Source organism: Arvicanthis niloticus, chromosome 15 (assembly GCF_011762505.2).
Source record: "Arvicanthis niloticus isolate mArvNil1 chromosome 15, mArvNil1.pat.X, whole genome shotgun sequence".
NCBI classification, from domain to species: Eukaryota; Metazoa; Chordata; class Mammalia; order Rodentia; family Muridae; genus Arvicanthis; species Arvicanthis niloticus.
Window position 1 is genome coordinate 15,217,299 of NC_047672.1, and position 15,297 is coordinate 15,232,595.

The 15,297-nt window shown below is 48.3% G+C and overlaps 1 pseudogene; it reads right to left on the reverse strand.

The window, feature by feature from the left end:
- Positions 1-5,249: 5,249 nt before the first annotated feature.
- On the reverse strand, positions 5,250-14,803 carry LOC117720982 (diamine oxidase [copper-containing]-like; annotated as a pseudogene).
- Between the last annotated feature and the right edge of the window lie 494 nt (positions 14,804-15,297).

The following is a 15,297-nucleotide window of genomic DNA, read 5'->3' on the forward strand; positions in this document are numbered from 1 at the left end:
ACTCCTCAGCCAGAAGCACTGCAAGTTGCAGCAGCCCAAGGCTTGGTTTCAAAGGGCTTCAAAGTGCTTGTGTCCTGGTGGGGCAGAGGGCTGAGGTGACGGCAGACTACATTTTTGATGCTACAAATTGCCTTCTAGGGGCATGCGTTTTGGAATTCAGTGTGCGTGTTCAAAGTACAGTCTCTGGGCTCAAGTCACCTGGGATCAAGTCCTGGGAAATCACAGAGCCAAGGACAACCTATATGGCTTTGGCCATGTGTTTAAACTCTCTGGGCTTTCACTGTCTTCGACTGTGAAATGGAAACAACAGCTGTGCACGTCCCTAAGGCTGTGGGTGGAGAGAAGCTGACAGTAAATGTATACGAGTGGAGCGGTGACGGCCTTCTGGGGCTCACGCATATTGGCTATGCCCTCTTTAAAGTGAACTTGGATGATACTGTCTGGACCCCAGCATGCTGGAGTCAAGGGTAGGGAAACTCCTGCCTTGCCCAGCCTCCCTCTTCTGCCTTTCCAATGGGGACTCAAGCTGGGATCCTGTGATCATCAAGACAATAGGAGTGTCTGCCATATCATACCAAGTTATGAGCCAGAAGGAAACTCTCTTTTTCTTTCGAGGGAAGGCAAGGTCAGGGGTTTCATCATCTAGCCCTAGCCTAAAGACACCAGTAAATACTGAGCATGTATCCAGGGAGGTTGCTTATGATACTGCCAGTGGTCCATGGCTCTGTCTGCCCTCGTGCCTGGTGTGGGACTGCCCACAAAGTCCCGCTGTGCCTACAGTTCCTGGGGGAGATGTTGACTCTTCCATACACGGAGACAGCAGCCACACTCACTAGCTCTGTATTCTGCAGATCTTAGCCCAGCCTTTGTCTAGCTGGGGCTCACTGGAAGAGCCCAGCTGTGACATTTCTCTACACAGAAGCTGCCTTGTTCCTGTCTTTAGCTGGAAGCCTCTTTGTGACAGCAGGGTCCTACTCAAGGGTCTCTCTGGGCCTCCAGCTGCACTCCTCACTCTAGTAGGTAGGGCTGAAACACAGAGTCACAGCTTACGGCTTGGGCCTGGGAGTGGGTGGACTCTGAGGGGACATGGCTATTACAGGTAATTAATTTCCTTTGTTTTGTCCTGATCAGAACCAACAGGGAGAAATGCAGAGAAAAGTCTCCTGTTGAGATAGAGGCACAGAGGGAGGCTCAGATGTCTACACTGCTGGGTGTCCTCCACTCTCGGGGATGGGGCTGGCATCTGGGTGAATCTCACCTAAAATGAGTTGCAGGATAAGACATAGGCAAGGGAAGTTGTACATACTCATCAGGCACATTAGGGAGAAACTGAGCTGCAGAACCTGAACGCTGTGGATGCTCCATGTTTTCTATTTGAAAACCGGTTTCCTTGTCAGGCATGTGCCATTCCCAGGGGCTGGAAACACATGGAGAGTGCAAAATTTTCTGGAAGATTTTCTTTCAGAGAGGTTTTCTCACTTAACTCTATGTCAAGTCTATACTCTACTCCTTTTCAAAGAGCTAAAATCCTGCCCCACCAAGGGGCTTCCTGTCTTAGTCCTGGGTCTGGCTCTACTCACACCCTACTCACTGCCCCTCAGCATGTTGGTGTATAGTTTGCAGAAAATGAGGTCAGACTGCGGCAGTGAAAGGCATGTGCTACCCCTACCCCATCCCCTGTGAGCTGCTGGGCTGTGGGAGCCTCAGCTCTTCTGTCCTGTGTCTGCTGGCCCTGGTCATCACTGTCAAGGTTAGTCTGAGAGTCCCTTTGCATTCTTCAAGTCTCCTACCCGTGGACTGTCATGGTTGTTTGGCTCCGTGGACATCATGTGCTCTGGGAATGTCTCTCTTCCCTTGTCTTGCGCCTCTACTGGCCTTGCCTTGCCCCTGTAATTGATCAGGGGATCAGAGGGCTCCAGCCTTTCAGGCTCCATCTTGGCAAGAGCGGCTGAGACAGGGGCTCCAAAGCCAGGAGGCCAGCAGGAAGAGCATGCATTCTGGTTAAATTTGGTCATGCTGCTCTTTAAAAAAACATTATAAACTGGATTTTATTTCTCTCTCTCTCTCTGTATGTGTGTGTTGGTGTGAGTATATGAGTGTGTTAGTGTGTATGGCTCTCTGTGTGTGTATGTGCACACTTGTGCATATTCACTTTTGTACATGTAAGTGTGCAGGTCAGGAGACAAAGGAGTTGATTTCCAGGCACCCTCCACCCCTTCCCCCTTATTTTCCGTTGTTTTCTTTACTTGCATTGTTTATAGACAGCATCCTCGCCCAGGCTTTGTGCTGCTTCTCCTCCTGCCTCTGCTTCCCCAGTGCTGGGACTGCAGGTAAGTAACAACACCCTGCACTTCCTTTTTCTTTCCATTTTGGAACAGGGCATCTTATTAGCCCAGAGCTTGATGAGTCCACTAGGGGGCTGGCTAGGGTGCTCCAGGTATCTGTGTGTGTCTCCTGCTCTTCAGGTCTGGGGTTACAAGCAGGCGCCACCACATCCTCTCTGGTCCTCTGAGTTCTGGATATCAAGGCGATGCCCTTATTTTGCAAGACTTTGATCCAGCTCTCTGTCTAATCTCTAGACTTCATCTAGAATGGTTTTTGAGAAAATATTAATTATAGTAATTTGAAGTGATATCTTTATACATGTACACAGTGTAGTCTCTCACTTTACTCTCTCTTTTATTCCTTCAAATGCCTCAAATTTCCCTTCTCCAAGCTTAGCCCCTTCTACTTATATGCCCCTCTCTCCCTCCCTCCCTCCCTCCTTCCCTCCCTCCCTCTTTCCTTCCCTGCTTCCCTCCCTCCCTCCCTTCCTTCCTCCTTCTCTTTCTCCTCCCCCCCTCCCCTCCCTTCCTTCCTACCTTTTGTTAACCCATTAGTTTTGTTAGTGTGGCTTACTTGATAATGGGTGAGCATTATCAAGCTCAGCCAGTCAACCAGTCAAGCATTGATTCTACATACATCTTCAGGGAGAAGTGGGTCACAGGAGCTTCCCCTGCCCATGATAAGGTGTTGTTGGGCCTAATCTTGTATGGTGTCAGATGTCATTTGTGGCTGTTTTCAGGGGTGTTTTAGGTTTGTGTCCACACTGAGGGAGAGGTGTAGAGCATTGCCCCACATTTCTGTGTCTTATGTCTTTCCCACTCCAGGCATCCACTTTATGGTTCATATGCTACAAACGCTGAGCCACAGAGGTGCTTCACTACTACCCAGAGTCTATTGCTATTCCAGCACTCCTGCTCGCTGGGCCCCCGAGGATCCTGACTAGTGTGTACGACAGGTACCAACTGTTGAAGTGTCAGAGTGTTCTCACAGAGCCCCAACCTCTCCTCGTTCTTCCCTCCCTGCAGCTCAACCTTTGCCTACCTCTAGTCTTAACCGTCTTTCCAGAAGGAAGCTGGCACCCAGCATTAGGTAGCGTGCACTCCTGGTGCTTTCGTGTCTCTATGGCTGACTTCCTACTTTCAGATCGCTCATCCCCAGATGTCTTTTCTCTTTGCCCAGAAGGGTGAAAGTATGGAAGAGGCCCAGAACAATCTTTTCCAACACGACATGGGCAGCCCAGGGAGGAACACAGTGGCAATGGAGCCACAGACAGGAGGAATGCCTACTCCCCAAACACTAGCAATGCCATCCTCTACCACGAGTGGCCTGGCCTTGCTTTCTCTCTTTCTCCTGCCCCTGCATGATACCTGGTCCTTGTCCTCTCCCTCCCTCCCTGCTGGCCTTCTTAGTGGCCTATTGGATGTACATGTGATCTCTGGTCTGCCTGCCTCTGCACCACTAAACCCACTGCGCACACTGTATGAGCCGACAGCGAGAAAGACAGGATAAACATGAGGGGCAGTCCTCAAATCTTTTATCTTTTTGCTTGTGTGCACTCTATGTGTATTTGTATATCTTGTATGTGTGGCCATGTATTCTTTGGTGCACGTGTATGGGGCGGAAAGTGGCAGTCAATATTATGTGTCTAACTCATTCCCCACATTTTTTTTTTTTTTTTTTTTTTGAGGCAGGTTTTCTCACTGAACCCAAGTTCACCGAATACTGCTGGAGCAGCTGGCCAGCGTGCTCAAGAGATCATTTTGCCTCTGCCCTGCCTAAAGTCAGTGCTGGGCTATAGACATGGGGCATAGCGCCGGACTTTACATGTGTGCTGGACATCTGGACGCAGGTTCCCGGCTTGAGCACAAACACTTTATTGACTGAGCCTCTGTTCCACCTCCAGCCCTGCAGTTCTCTAGGGCTGGGTTCTTAATGGACACATGAGGGAAAAATCTGTTTTCCTGCCCTTTACAGCTCTTCAAGGGCACCTATATGTCCCCCTTCTTCTTCTAATCCTTACACACTACACAGACACACAGACACAGATGCATACACACACACATACACACACAGACACACACAGAGAGAGCCACAGACACACACTCATACACACACAGACACACACAGATACAGACCCACAGACATACACACATACACACAGGCACACACACACAGACAAACACACACACAGACATACACACGACACACACAGACACACATTCATACACACACAGACACACACAGACACAGACCCACATACACACACAGACACAGACACACACACAGACACACACAGATACACACACAGATACACACACACACACACACACACACACACACACATTGCAATACATATTAGTCCTTCTTCTTTGCTACCTGGTATGCCCTCTAGGGTTCTTCTGTAGATCACAGAGGTAAGACTCAGGAACTTCTTTCATCATCTGGCACCACAGCAGTGCGGTGCCCTCATTTATTGAGCTATTCTTCACTACAGATGGAAAGTCAGTTGTCCCCAGGCTTCTGCTGCTGTAGACGGCAATGCAGTGGATCAGCAAACACACTGGGCATGAGTGGAGAGGCTAGAAGATTGGCCAAAGGGTGAGATGCTGATAACCTTGTCAGATTTCCCACAGTGGCTTCCTTCTGCATACCCATCATTTAGGTGGGACAGTACCCCTAAAGTTTCCCCGAGGGAGATCTAAGAGGGACCAGAAAGTCTCAGACATTGAGAACTCACCTGATAGAGGACTCCAGTGTCTCCCTGTGCTTCCTTTGCCCTGCCTGAGGTAGTCTTTTGGGGTGCAGTAGGGAAATGTGAACGGAGCCCATGGCTGCCCATCTGAACATGTGGCTCCTACCCCCCACCCTCTGCACCTCTAAGAGGCATCGTACAATGATAGAAATCTAAAGGTTTGTGTCTGCCTTTGTGGGGTACAGGTGGGTGTCCCTGGAGCTATTAGGCAGGAGCTGGACCAGACTCTTCACACAAGATTTTGTGTGTCTCATGTAGCTGTACTGTGCAGGTACTGAGTAGATCTTTCGAGGATTTGGAGCCTGCTGTCACTGTGGCTTTTGTACCTGTATATCTCTGGAAGCTGTTGTAGAGATCAAATGGCTGGAACAAGAATCCTGCTTGAGTTCCCTGGCGCAGCCATGCTGGGGGCATTCTCAGAATGGTGATTGCGTGAGAGGCCGACTGTCACCCAGGCCACCAAGTCCTATGGTGGAAATATGAGTCTCAGTGGGCAGGGCAGTGCTGACTACTGGCTACCTGAGGACCCTGGTTATTGGGGTGTTTTTCTATATATGTCTATAAACATCCCAAGATAGTCTTAGCCCCATTTAAAAGAGGTGGACCCATCTGTCCTGACCTCTGAACTTGCCCTACACCACTAGCCACATTCCTGGGGCCAGCAAAATCCTGTCATTGACTAGTGAGAAGGCCAGAGGTGGGCAGAGGAGACTGGATCAGTACCTCATCTTCAATGTTTTCATTGTTGTGAATGAAGTTCTCAAAGACCATAGGATAAGCCCAGTGGTGGTTCTGGTTGTAAAGGCTACTGTGGAACCGCTCAGATTCCTGGTACTTAATCACTGCCAGCTGGTACCTGCAAGCAGAGATACATACAAGTAGCTTCAGAAATGGGGGCTGCCTCTGATCCCCTCCATAGAGAAACCGTCATAGCCAAAGATAGGGAAATTGCTGCTGCCCCAGAATGAGGGATAATCTCTCATGGACCCCAAAGACTTCCCATCTCTGTCTGTCAGCCAGCATCCCCATGAGTTCCCCACTCCCTCTCTCAGTGCATTAGGAAGCAGACTCAGATGCCAGCAAAAACATGGCCTCTTGGACAGAAAGTGGTTATACACAAGGTCACCGAGGGAACTCCCGGCCTTTCTCAACAGTTGGCCTGAGTCCCCTCACCTGAAGTCCCCTTCACCACGTGAAGGCTGGTGAGTACTGCCAGCCTGGAGGCTACATTTGCTCAGCCATGGGGGGGGGGATGTGCAGGTGGTAGCTGTGGCTGTGACCTGACGCACGTTTCCCAGTGTTGCTAAAAAGCAGGTACTTGGGCAGAGTCTGCCTGAAGTGGAAGGCAGCCTTGCTCTCCCAGGAGTACTGGGTCTTGTCGAGGATGGGCTTGACCTGCTGGCTTCTCTGGCTCCAGGGGTTGATGGTGTTTTCCAGTCTCATTTTCAGTGTCTGGAAGCTATTCCTGGTACTTGTATCATGAGGAGAGGAGGGCAAGAATCAAGGGTTGGAACAGAAACCTCCTCCTGTTTTGTAAGATCTCCATGCTAGGCCATACTCACAGTCAGCCCACAGGAAGGAGCTGGGGCCAGGCACTTGGCTAGCACTGTGGGAAGAAGGAGGCCCACAGATGAGGTAGACAGCTGTGTCAGAAGGGTGACCATAGACTGTTTTCTAGAGATCCAGTCAGCCCCCTGGGCTTTTAACCTTAGAGACGTGGTACTGTCCTCAGGCCTGAGCACTATTGGTGCACTCTGGGATAGAGGGCCAATCAGGACTGAAAGGGTGGCAGCTACCCATTTGGTCCTGATAGCCACATTGAGGACATTGTTCTGTTATAGGATTTGATGTCGAGCATCACAGCCATGCTATGCCTCTGTGATGACATCATTATCCAAGAAACACTGGACACCTGGATGACACCGTGGTCCTCTCGGTGCTGGAAGGTAGAATTTCTTTCTATTTATCATCATCATCATCATCATCATCATCATCATCATCATCATCATCATTTTACTTATTCACTTTACATCCTGCTCACGCTCTCATCCTCTCCCACAACCCTTCCCCCATACCGCTTTCTCCTCTGAGTGAGTGGGGGCACCCCTGGGTATCCCCCCACTCTGGCACATAAACTCTCTGTGAGGCTAGGCTCATCCTCTCCCACTGAGGCCAGGCCAGGCAGCCCAACTAGAAGAACGTATCTCACATACAGGCAAGAGCTTTTGGGACAGCCCCTGCTCCAGTTGTTTGGGACTCACGTGAACACCAAACTACACACATCTACTACATGTGTGCAGGTAGCGGGGAGGGAGCATTTCAGACCCTTCCTGGCACGTCTCCCTCCCAACCTTGTATACCTTTCCATTCACGCTCAACAGAGAGAACACACACCCTACATTAAGGTAACCCAAGGGTACCATTTGTTGTCCCCATTTTTAGGGGCGCATGATGTTTCTTTATGTATGTAAGAAGGCTGGATGGACACAGCTGGTTTTATGCTGGGGAGCCTTAGGCCGTCTCTTGTTATGATGTATTTGGACAGTTTAGTGCCTGGGAGGATCTGGTCTCAAGACCTACCTGCCACATCCAGGTCGATGTGGTAGTGTGCTAGGTGGGAGTGGACGTTTCCATGTAGGTGGGTGTGCAGGCGACTGCGGTAGAGCAGCCCTTCTGAGGTGAAGGAAGCGGCATGAACATACCGGTGGCATACACCTTGCCCTCCATCATGCCACTGGAGTGGAAGATGAAGTCCCAGATGTAATCGTGATTGTGAATCATTGATGCTGTCCTCAGGACCAGCACGGGTCCACTCAGCCTGGCGTAGGAACTGAAGCTATTTCTAAAGTTGGAGCTAAAGTCCCGTCTAAGGGGAAACTCCCATGGGCAGTTCAAGGATACAGAGGGCTCGCTGAGAGAGAACAGGACCGTCACTGTCATAGTAGTGGATGGCATCCAGGAAGGTGGCTTTGTGGGGACAGTCAATGCCAGGAGTTAGCTGGTGAGTAATGCCTCCCAGTCCCCAGCCCACATCCATGTACTTGGTCTCCCTGCCTGTAGCCGTGTGTCCTTTATACAGCGCCATCACCTCTTGCACACCAATCTCATAGGCGATGAATTCACCTCTGAAGTGTACATTGAAGAGCTGAAGCCGATAGGAAGAGTGCAGCTTTAAGAAGAAGCTCCAGTCTCCAGAGATCACAGTGTTGTGATTTAGTCTGTAGTGGGGGAATAGTGGGCTGGGCCACTCGGGGGTCCCCCTTGCTGATGGGCAAGGGAAGTTGAACATAGGGCTGAACCACTTGAAATCCACCCTTGCTGATGGGCATGGGAGATTCAGCATGGGGTTGGGTCATTCAGCAGCCACCCTTGCTGATGGGCGTGGGAAATTCAGGATAGGACTGGACCACTCGAGGGCATGCTGTCTTCTCTCTTTAAAGTGAACCCTGCTGCTCACCCTGATGTTGTTGTTCCTTGTACTTGTGGTTGAGGTGGGCTGGCCAGTCATGCTATACACAGAGCTCATGGAGCCTTTGTCTCTTGTGTACATGTTGTTACTGTTACCACCCCTGGCTCTTCCAGATCCTAACCTGATCTGGATGTTTGCAAGAAACTCTCCTGCGTACCTACCTACACAAGAGCGGTCTCACACCTGTTCTTGACCCCCACTCGCTGGTCCCTCCGGGTCTCTAGCTGTACTCCCTCCTGTAGGTTTGGTGAGGTTCACAGGCCTGAATTATGGCTTGGTCTTCAGAGTAGGTGGAATGATTCTGAGAGATCCTGGCTGTCGCAGGTTAACTGCTTTGAGTTTCGCTAATTGGCAGGAATTTGGAGAAAACTCTTCTGTTGACAAATAGAAGGGGGTCAAAGGTCCACATTGCTATGTATTCTACACCAGTAATGGGGTGCAGGGCCAAGGACCAGGGCAAATTTCACCTAAAAACGGCTTGCAAGGTGGGAATTAGGCAAAGGGAAGCATATGTGCTCATGAGGGACATGAGGGAAGAACTGGATCACAGGCCCTGGGTGTCATGGATGCCTCATGTTTTCTGTTTGGAAATGTCTTGTGTTGTATGAGCCTCTCACAAGTATCAGGAACAGCCTGTGTGTTCACAAAGTGCCAGTTTTCCTGGGGCTTCTTCTGTCCAGAGAAACATCTCCACTTGATTTCTTTATATCAAGTTTGTATCCTCTGTCTTTCTTCAAAGTTGGTTAACACTCTACCTCACCGAGGGCCTTCCTGTCTTGGTCCTGGACCTGACTCTGACCATGTCCTCACTGTCCCTCAGCCCGTTGTCATTTAGTCTCCAGAGAACAAGGTCTCCTGACTGTGACAGTGAGAGATGTGTGCTGTACCTGCCCCATCCCTGTGAGCTGCTGGGCTCACCAAGTGAGAACCAGCCCAGTGGCCCAGTGTGTGTGTGTGTGTGTGTGTGTGTGTGTGTGTGTGTGTGTGTGTGTGTGTGGTGTTTGACTTAATGGAAATGGTCCACCGTGAGGACTTCCCTTTGTTGCTATGGTGCCTTGTGGATGAGACAAGAGGCTTCTGGATGAACTCAGAACCAGGGAGGAGGCCATGAGCTCCACTATGGTTCTACTGTCTATTTTTGAATAGGAGGCTTTATTTAAAACTGTATTTCATCTCTCTCTCTCTCTCTCTCTCTCTCTCTCTCTCTCTCTCTCTCTCCTCTCTCACATAACCTTGGCTGGTTTTTCTATATTGTTCAGGATAGAACCCATGCCTAGTACTGTTAACCAGGTCAAATCCCCATGGCTGGCTGGGTTATAGCCCTAGGGACAAATCTAGTACTACTGTTGACAATAAATCGACATAGTTCCCCAAGTTTGTATTTTTATACCATAGATTAGTGCATCTCTCTTCTTTTTGCAGGAGATGGTGTTTAATACAGACTCACACCTGTCAACATGTAAAAAATTAAGAGACCCTGGGAAATCTATGTTATACCTCTTCCCTACAAAGCTTGGAACCGTTGTAGAAGAGGAAGAAGAAAGATTATAAGACTTAAGGGAGTAGATATCTTCAGAGACACAGTATTTGCTGGACATAATGGGGCCATTGCACACATGAACTCACACTAGCTGTTACTGATGGACAAGACTTTCACAAAATCAAATCCTAGCATGGATGGGGAGGGCTTATAAGGTGCCACCACTCTCTGAGGAACTATTGGTAATTGATTGCTGCTATGGGAGAGTCTGTTTCCTTCAGGAGTGTGGGTCCTGAGAGCTACCCATGCTCCAGCAGACCATCTCACACTCCTGCACGTACAAGCAGAACGGAGTGGACTGGGTGGGTATTAAGAAAGGAGCACATGAAGAGGGAAAATGGTGGCATGGGGGAGTAGATTTGGTTTAACACATTATATTCATATAAATATATATTTATTTTGAGTAAATATATCATATCAATATGTTATAAATATATAATATTTAATGAATAATAAAATATTTAAATTTTTGTCCCTCTCTAACTCCTGCTCATCTTTTCCACTTTTTAGCTTGATCCTTTTATTTCCATAATAAGTATATAAGTTTGGTGACCAAATGAGTTTTATTGCAGTTGTTCATAATAGCACAAGGGTGAGTGCGCATACATGATTATGGGCGACTTGCTGGAGGATACACACTGAAGAAAACTTCTCCTTCTCTTATCCTCAGGGAGGTTGGATCCCATTGAGCCCCTCTAAATCTTGTGGAGCCCTAGACTTCATGTTTTGGTCAGAGACAGGGCTCACTATATACCCCTGGCTCATTTGATCAGGCTAGTTGTGAACTCACAGAAATATGTCCGCCTCCGTCGCACAAGTGTTGGGATTAAAAACGTGCGTCAGCACAGCCAGCTCAGATTTCTTGTTTTTAAAATTTTGTTTAGTCTTTCACCATTTCACACCTCCACAACATCTAATTTCATCAATCCTTCACTGTCCTCTCCTATGGCACCACCTCCAGCTAAATGGCTTTCTCTTTCCAATCAGTCCCTCTCTTGCTTTCATGCCTTTATTCTTGTAGCTCACTGAGTTAATAGGGTTGTTTGCAACAAGCACATTTGATGGTTATTTACCCAACACGGGCAACTGATGTTTATGGGTCCATAGACTTCATTTTTAGAGGAGTTTTAGCATCATAGCAGTTTGAAGAGGAGAGATAGGGAGCCACTCTGTACCTTTGACTCTTTCCCTGAGTCTCCCCACTATCAGCATCCAACAGAGTGGTCCAGGAGTGACAACTGCTGACCCATAGAGATTCTCCATTGACACACCAAACTCATAATGTATGCCAAGGTTTGTCTTGCGATGCATCCAAAGAATCCTGACAAATGTGTAATGACAGGCCCCTGGCATCACAGTACTGAGGAATGTTCGTGCCAATAACCTTAAATCCTCTTAACTCTCCCTGCTTCCCCTCCCTGCATTATACCTCTGCCAACCACTGCTATGTTGCAGTCATCCTGGACAGTACGAATCCTACAGAAGGAACTGTGTTTCCCTGTGTCTCCATGTCCCTCACAGCTGGTCTCCCTCTAGAATCTCTTATCTCCAAAGGTCATTTTGCTTTGCCGAGGAGGAAGAAGTTGAGGAAGAGTGTTTAGAACCCTCTTCTCTGACGTAAGTGGACAACAGGGGGAGGACTACAGTGGCAAAGGAGTCACAGGGTAAGGGAGAACTTGGCAGCCAGGAACCCTCCCTGCTGCAGATCAGAGATCCCTGAAACCCTCCTCCTGGCAGTGCTGCCCTATGTCCCATCAGAATGTCCTGAAGTGACCTTTTTGTTTCTCTGTTCTCCTGGCTTTCTTGCAGTCTCCTCAGTGTCCTATTCCATGGGCCTCTGAGCTGTGCTCTGGCTGCCTCTGCTCCCTCTCAGCAAGAATCACCAAATCCCTACCGCATGCCCAGCACCACCAGTCAGCTAGGAAAAGTCAGGATAAAGTGAGTAGTGGCTTTCTGTCAAGCTATACATTATGTTGCTGGAGTGGCAACATGCACACACACACACACACACACAAACACACACACACACACCCCACACATGCGCACACAGGTATGCATATACAGCATCCTAAGGCACACCATCATTGAAGTGGGAAAATACACCCACAGCCTCCATGAGAAAGACCCAGACACTCCAGACAGTGAAAACTCCAGTACCTCATTTGGCTTCCTTTGTCCTGGACATGGAGATCTTTCAGGGTACACTAGAAAAACATGAATCCATCCCACAGCCACCCATCTGAGTATGCTGCCCATGCTTTCCTCAGCTCTAAAAAACAGAGCACATGGTGGAAGCTGAATGGTTTACTGTCTACCCTAGTGCGGCTCTGTGGTTGTTGGACAGGGTTGGGGCTAGACCCAGGTTTGTAGGCTCCACTGAAGTTGAAAGAAGGAGGCATGAGGTAGACCTTGTGTTCAAGGATCCAGTGTCTAAAATGTCTGTGGCATATATGTTTCTGATATGTCTGATATGTCTGATAAATCTGGGTGTTTTGGGGCGATACAGAAGTTGAAAGACTGGAGCAAGGAGCTTATGGAGTTTCTAGATGAGGCCATGTTGAGGACAACCTCAGAAGGAAGCTTCTGCAAGAAGCCTGTCATCCAGGTCACCAAATCCTATGGGAGAGATAAAAAACCTGGGTGGGAAATGAAGTGCTGACTATGGTCCCACTGAGGACACTAATGTCTGGGATATTGTTAGATGTGTCTACAAATTTCTCTAGATACCCTTAGCCCCATTGAAAAAAGATTGGCTCATCTTTCATGACCACTGAACTCACCCTCCACCCACAAGCCATACTCCTGGGACCAGGGACAGGTCGAGTTAGAGGGTAGTGACAGTCCAGAAGAGGGAAGGGAAGAACTGGTCTAGTACCTGGTTTTCAATATTCTCATCATCTTGAAGGAAATCCTTGAAGACCACAGGGGGATCCTAGGGGTGGTTCTGGTTGTAGATGTTGGTGTATGTGAACTTAACTGGAGTTGTGTATTTTGATCATGCCATTAGTGGACAAGATAAAGTCCCAGAAACAATAAAAATTGTAATGTAAGGTATTTTGTATAAGCTTGTGTTTTTCCTCCTGACCCCAAGCTCCTGGAATAATGATTCTGATATTTAAATAGATTTACAAATGCCTTAGCCAAAGCTTCATATATTATCTAACTAGCTCTAACTAGCTCATAATAACTCATTTATCCTATCCTATGTAAGCCACATGGCTGGTTGCTTTTACTCAGGTTCCATGTGCCTCTCCTTAGGCAAATACTCTTATGCTTGATTCTCTTCCAGAAACTCCCCCCCCCTCGGATGTCCCACCTACTATTTCCTGCCTCAGCTCATTGGCCATAGGCTTTTTTTTATTGACAAGTGATGCTTATAAGAGATTCTCTCTACAAAATTGTAGATTGTTGAAGTTGTTTGTAGTATGAGCATGTGTCCTTTCAGTCCCTCATATGAGTTGGATTTGCCTGTAAACCTGGTGTTAAGGGTGGGCTTAACAAATACTTATGGCCTTTTCAAAGATGAAGAGGGACCGTGAATGACAGGCAAAGTTATCAGTGTCACAGTAGTGGATGAACTCTAGGAAAGAGGCTGTCTTAGGACAGTTGATGGCAGAAGAGCTACTTCATGGTTGACAGTCCCCAAGCCCCAGCCCATTATCTGTGGACTTGGTCAGATATCCTGCAGGTATATCTTCACTACACAAAACCATAGCCCCTGGAACATTGACCCAAAAGGAACAGCTTCAGCCTTTGGCAGATTTCAGTGTTGTCTCCTAAACTGCATTAGGGACCATTGGTTTAATCCACATGAGGACAGACTTGCTAAGGTGCCTTGAGAAATCTCCACTAAGCTGGTAAAAGATACATGGCTTCTCTGTGCTCTTGGACAGTGGGTCTTTGACAGTGAATCTGCTATGTCCACTCTCCATCTGCATATTTCTGAGCCAGTTCCTCTGGGGTATTCTAGAGCTTGCCATTATTCCAGACCTACTCCACTCTCCAGTCTTGGACATCTGTGCTCCCATGATCCACAATGATCTCCAGACGTGTGGGTTGTAGCAGATGATCTTTTACAATGCAGTATAAGAGAAGCCAGGTGGCCTGATGTCTAGACTCCACACTGTGGGGGGGGGGCACATTGGTGAAGGTCAAACACTGGCCATTCCAGTCCTCTAATGAGAAGCTGGTAATATCAAGAAAAAACTCCTGTAAGGGTGTGGTTGTTGCTTTCTGTGGTAGAGAAGGCTTTGCTCTACTGTGGACATTGGTTTGGATGCCCAGGGTTGATGTTTCCCTGGCCTGGGGGACAGTTCTTTCATGTAGATGGGATTTGGTAAGGCTCCCCTCCCTGCTCCTAGCAAACTCAATGACATTAGGGTGTTCCTGGGCACAGTGAATCTGTCAACATGGGCTTCTTGCACAGCACATCTTGGTCCTTATCTAGACATTCTAGGACATCCTTCTTCTTGGGCAGCAGAATCTCAATGAGGAACACAGAATTCTTGTCTAAAGCCCGTGTGCCTGACAGCTGCAGCTCCAGCTCCGTCTTGTTCATCAGGAAGCCATGCACAGCCTCCATCTCCTGGGTGCTCAGGCCTGCAAACACCTGGGCCTTGCCGTTCAACATCCAGTTGGGGTATTCTGCCATGGTCATCTGTAGAACCAACACGATGGCCGTGCAGCTCAGTGCCAAACTCCTTTGTGCCAACCCCATGGCTCTGGAACTCAGCAGAAGTGAGGAGAGAACTTTGGTGTTTCTCTCACCGAGCCAGTACTCCAGAGCACCTTGTCTCTAAGCCCTGTCTTCTCCCCCTGACTGTGCTTCCTCTCTTACCAAAGGAAGCCAGTGTTGGAGTCTCTGGGTCCTTACTCACAGTTCACAGTGCTGACCGGGCCCCGTGTGCATCCACCTATTTCCTCCTCATCTGAAAATCTCTTATACTCTTTTTTATCTAGATACCCCCACTGTCTCTCCTTTTTAAAGTTTTCCAACAGTCACAAAAACATTCCTGAGCTAGGGACACCACGTGTAATAACCAAGGTTAGCCCAACAAGAGTACAAGCTTCGGTCCTGCTTCTGTTGAGGACTTTAGTGAGAGAAAAATTCTCTTTCCCGTGCAGCAAATTACCTTTTATGGTAATTCATGTTGAAATTTAGGTTAATTGTTTGAAGTATATGAAGGGAGAGTGATACAGAGGGAGGAAGGA